The sequence below is a fragment of the Chenopodium album genome, chromosome 7 (genome assembly GCF_948465745.1).
Source record: "Chenopodium album chromosome 7, dcCheAlbu1.1, whole genome shotgun sequence".
Lineage (NCBI taxonomy): Eukaryota > Viridiplantae > Streptophyta > Magnoliopsida > Caryophyllales > Amaranthaceae > Chenopodium > Chenopodium album.
The window spans coordinates 55,189,077-55,194,231 of NC_137840.1; the positions used below are offsets into that span (position 1 = coordinate 55,189,077).

At 32.9% G+C, this 5,155-nt stretch overlaps 1 long non-coding RNA gene across 1 annotated transcript; it reads right to left on the minus strand.

The window, feature by feature from the left end:
* Window positions 1-400: 400 nt before the first annotated feature.
* LOC145639072 (uncharacterized) lies at window positions 401-4,438 on the minus strand. Its single transcript, XR_014114817.1, has 3 exons — window positions 4,281-4,438; window positions 3,653-3,929; window positions 401-659 (listed from the first exon to the last, which is right to left on the minus strand). It is a non-coding gene; the product is annotated as an uncharacterized LOC145639072 (long non-coding RNA).
* Between the last annotated feature and the right edge of the window lie 717 nt (window positions 4,439-5,155).

Consider the following 5,155-nt stretch of genomic DNA (forward strand, 5'->3'; position numbering starts at 1 on the left):
CCCCAATAAGCTAACTACCAAACAGGAATAAATAATCAGTTTTAGTAGTAGTTAGCAACTTCATTATTAGGAGTAATAAGTAGCAAAACGTCCTCTTTTGGGTAGTAATTGACAAATTTTCTTTGAATATAATTAAAAATCAAACAAATTCAACAGGAAGAGACAACAATAGTAAAGGGGGAAAATGATTTGTTCAAAGGTCTAGTGAACTAAAAAAGACAATAGCCATACTAAAAAAAGTCATACTGTCAGATTCAAACTTTCAAAGAGTTCAAAGGTTGCGATTCTGCATTCCAAATCCAAAGTGGATTTCATTACTGGTAGTAACGCACCGCAAACTGAAGAATGAATGTGTTTTCTAATCTGCTGGTGCATGGAGGGCAGCATGTGCAAATCAGGATAAATCAAAAGAGGTTTTAACATGATAATGTGTTGCTTTATTGAGCAGTCAAATACACAAAACATAAAAAAAAAAAAAAAGGGAATATAGAGTTGGAAAGATGATTACTTTGTCTCTTGGTAATCTATCCAGATTACCACAAACCAGATAACCACAAAAAAAATACAATTGACAAACACAATCCATATGCCTTGCAACTACATACTCCCGGAAGTTATAGATACTTTGAGCAGATGAACCTCAGCATGCATACACTTCACTGCAACCAATAACATGCAATGTACATCAGGTGGTAGGAAAAAGAGCAAAAAAAATTGAAAACATGATGTTAAACTGTTGATGGATCTGACCGACTAATGTTAATGTTTGCATACATAGTAGAGGAATAAAATCAAAAGAATGATATTTCATTGAAGACAAATTACATAAAGTCACAAGCACATGATTGAAGTTACAACCCAACTCAAAGGAAGAGTAGAAGATAATAATCAATGGAAAAACTTTCACTTTTAGCGAACTCGAAACTGAACTAGCACAACAAGAGAACACAGCCCATATAATCAGATGCTTGATGCATATTTTATCCAACTCATTTACCCCTAGTTAATGTAGATACAAATGGCACCAGCCAAACCATCACATAGACTACAAACACATAAAAAGAAGAATTAAGACCAAAAAGGAAGGGAAACTAAGCTCTGCTATTGCTAAGCCAAAGGCCTAGGCCCACCACCCTACAACTTTCTACACAAGGAGATGGTGCCAGTTCACTAAAATTAAATATTAGGTCATAACAGTGGACAGTGTGCTCTACCAACTCGGTTAAGAGGATTTATATGCCCTTTCAGGTTTCCTGTAATTGGGTAAATGCAAAGTTTCTTACTTTGTTTGTTTGTGTTAAATCATTTTACCCAGAATATGTCATATACTAGCAATAAGCACATTTTTAAATACTAAGAATGCATGTCATAATGGTACTCTTTACATATAGTACCACCTCCCCAATAAATTTAAAAATTCTCATCCCCATACCCAAGCCCCACCCCTCCAAAATCCAAATGCCCCGAAATGCATATACTACAAAGTAGATTGAAATAACCGAAAAAAAAAAAAAGAAGAAGAAGAAGAGCAAGCTGGCAGCACGGCTTCATCACTTGCCTCGGCAGAAGTAGATAGAAATATACCATAACATGCTTCTAGAGAATCTAGATTCTAGACAAACAAGAATGAAAATAATTAATTAAAATCATAAAAGTGCAATAGCAATTACAAACAAGTTACAAAATCTCTACAAGATTACATCCCGTTTGTTGGAGTTTTAAACATTCTTCTTGCCATCAAAATACTAGAATCTTCGTTAATGTCTTGCATTGTTAGCAACTAAACCTTTCTGAAGATAATGCACAACATTTAAACCTCAAACATATGACAAGTCATCTAGCAATTATGAGTTCTTTTGGTAAAAATTATCCTTGGTGCAAATCTTCCAATGGCCCAGAAATAATTGTCACCCCTTTTTGCTTCAACCCCCCAACATAATTTGAACCTTAATAAATCTCTATTTAAATAAGCACACATAGGATCAATTGCAATGTGAAGAGTAATTGCCAAGATGAAGGTAAACGTGGTAGAAACTACTTAAAATTACTTAGAACCCTTTTGTCTTCGTTTTTGTTAAGTGATTATAAAAAAAAATAATAAATAAATAAAAAAGATGAAGAAGAAACTAGAACAAGTGGTTGCCAGATTTCAAAATCATGATAACTCCAATATGTTTGATAAATTTTATTCTTTTTGTGAGATACCGTGCACCATATGACTTTCTGAAACAAAAAACAATTAAATACTTTAGTGTCTTTAGTGATAACAAATGGATCCTAAACTATTTGTTTCAATTTTCTAATACTTTAGAAAATAGCACAAAAAGATTTTTTTTTTTAAAAAAAAAAAAAAAAAAAAAAAAAAAAAACAATAACAACAACAACAATTCTATCTTTGTTATTGATAAAGTCCTCATCTTCATGAACTGGGCAGCCCAGTACTAATATGACCAATATAACCAGTATTCCATCCATTCAAAATCACATTCAACTGATTTTACTCCAAAAAAATCCTAAATTTGTGCAAGGTTGCAACACAAGATTAACAAAGATTCTTCAAAGAAAAAATCTTTGACACGCTCTTCTTGGTATGACATGGAGATAGTTCCATTAGACATAAACGTAAACACACTCGATTTAACTAATATTACATAATAGCGAAGCATTTAACAAGAAAAAGGCTCTATAGACATATACAAGCAACCTACCCTGTCTTCAAGCACCTCATCACCTTTGCTTGAAAAAAAAATAGCATCTCATCACCTTTGAGAATCTTTAAGCTAATCTCACATACTAAATTCACAACTCAACCAACAAAACAAATTTACACAACCAAAATATATATTGTTGTTTTAAATGATAGCTTACATTTGTTGGTTTGTAATCATCACAATCCAAAGGAACCTTAGGGGTAACATCTATGAGGTTGTGAAAATTAATTACTGCAAAATGAATGAGATTCAGATGATGGCCTTGAACAAACTTGGACAAACTAAGGGAAAGGGATAAGAGAGAGCAGCAATCAAAGAGATAAAAATGATGTCACACTCTAATTATAGTCCCAAGCAAAGCCTAATACTCCCTCAAACAAAGTTCAAATGTATAACCATAAGATGATCAAATATCAGGACATCAATAATCTGCTTCTAAACTCAAACCACGCTACGTGATATAACTCACTACTCCTTCAAAGCATTTAAAAATCAAAATTCTCACTAGTCCACAACACATTTAGAATGTAAATGGAAATATACATCCAATATTGTTACTTCTAAGTTCGAACATTGACACAAGCATGTCTTTTAATTTCACCAAGCATTTACAGGGTTTTTTTTTTTATTTATTTATTTATCCTCTAATCACTTTAATCAAGCATGTCAGGCAAAACTGCTCAAGTAAAACCAACAGTCCTTTCCATAATGGTAAGAAGAGAGTAGATATCATTCAGTACAGTGCCAGACCAACCTAATACTCGGTCTATATACCACAAACAACAAAAGATGATGCAAAAAAAAGTTCCAATATCACACGAATACATAATACCCTAATGTCACAGTTTAGAACAACAAAAGATGATGCATACACCCTCAAATGTTAAATACCAAAGCAGAAACATCAATCACTGTAAAAGAGTTGGCGAAGAGCCGAAAACCTGAATATTTATTTAGTAGTCCCCTCGAGGACCTCGTCATAGGGATCCCTACGACCGGTTACATTGGTAATCTGAGCATCCCAAGCAAGCTGAGAGTTATGACGCTCAAAGGTCCAAAACCCATATGGCCTCAATGGCATACTCCACATTTCCTTGGTTTTCTTGCACCGATCTTGAAGCGTATACAGGTGATCCCTGAATTTTCTATCCCTTTCGCTAGGATCTTCCATCAACCTCAAAATCAAGTTCTCTGCAAATTCCATGATAAAACCCATTTCTGCAACAATCACAACGCACCAATTCAAAATTCAATTCACCATGAATTTGACAATCCCAAATATTTACAAAAATTCAAGAAATTGATTGAAAAACAAATCGCCCGTCCCTGAGGTAGGGCTGGAGGGAAAAGAGCTCTAATTTCATAGTTGAATCCTAACATTAAGGGTTGTGCAATACATTAGCAACCAAATTATTTCATAATTTTAGGGATATTTGATTCAATTACTCCGTATTTCATAATTTTAGGGATATTTGATTCAATTATCTCATAATTTTAGGGGTATTTGATTCAGTTATCTCATAATTTAAAGGATATTTGATATGATTACAACAAATACAAACAACTTACCTCAGAAGCTGCTTCAATGGGTATACAAGAACTAGATTCAACGGAGAACGTCAACTGCGCTTCAATGGAGGACGTTGAATGCGCTTCAATGGATAGCCGAGAGAGAGCAAATTAATGGGTTGGACGCCTTGGATCCCTTTTAAAAGTCTTGACCCATGACCCGCCTAATAAATAAATGGGCTGAATCTTTAAATGATCAATTAATCTAATAGTTAGATGTAACAGCGGCCCAGATGCCAAAAAAAGCCCTAAAATTGACTAAAAACACGGTAACTACAATACATCCACCCACACCCAGTGTAACGTCACTTCCAAACTCAGAAATTGCTCTTCTTCTTATGAGTTTCTCTCTTCTCTATTTCACTTTGTCTCTCCTCTATTTCATTTTCTTTCACTAAAAAATTGCAAAAACATCAATGGATATTAGAAAAGAGATGCAAAATAAAAAAGATCCTCCCTAAAAAAAAAAAAAGGCAATTTTATGTAAATTTCACTTAATTTTGTTAGAATTTATATGATTATCACTTAATTTTGTTTGAATATTGTTCGAAGTTTTTTATTGGAATTGTAAAAAAATTATTGAAATCAAACGAATACCTTATATTCACATTTCGAAATGCATATGTTCATATTTTGAATTCTTATGTTCATATTTTGAATCATTTAATAAACTTTCTGAAATGCTTATATTCACTTTCTAAGTCCATATGTTCATAATTTATATGTATATGTTCACCTTCTGAAATGCTTAATTATGTTCATACGCATTCAAAAATGAACCAATACATATGTCCGTATTTTGAATGCATATGTTCATATTTTTAATACTTATGATGCATATGTTACATAATCATATTATTTTTTATTTCTTCAAT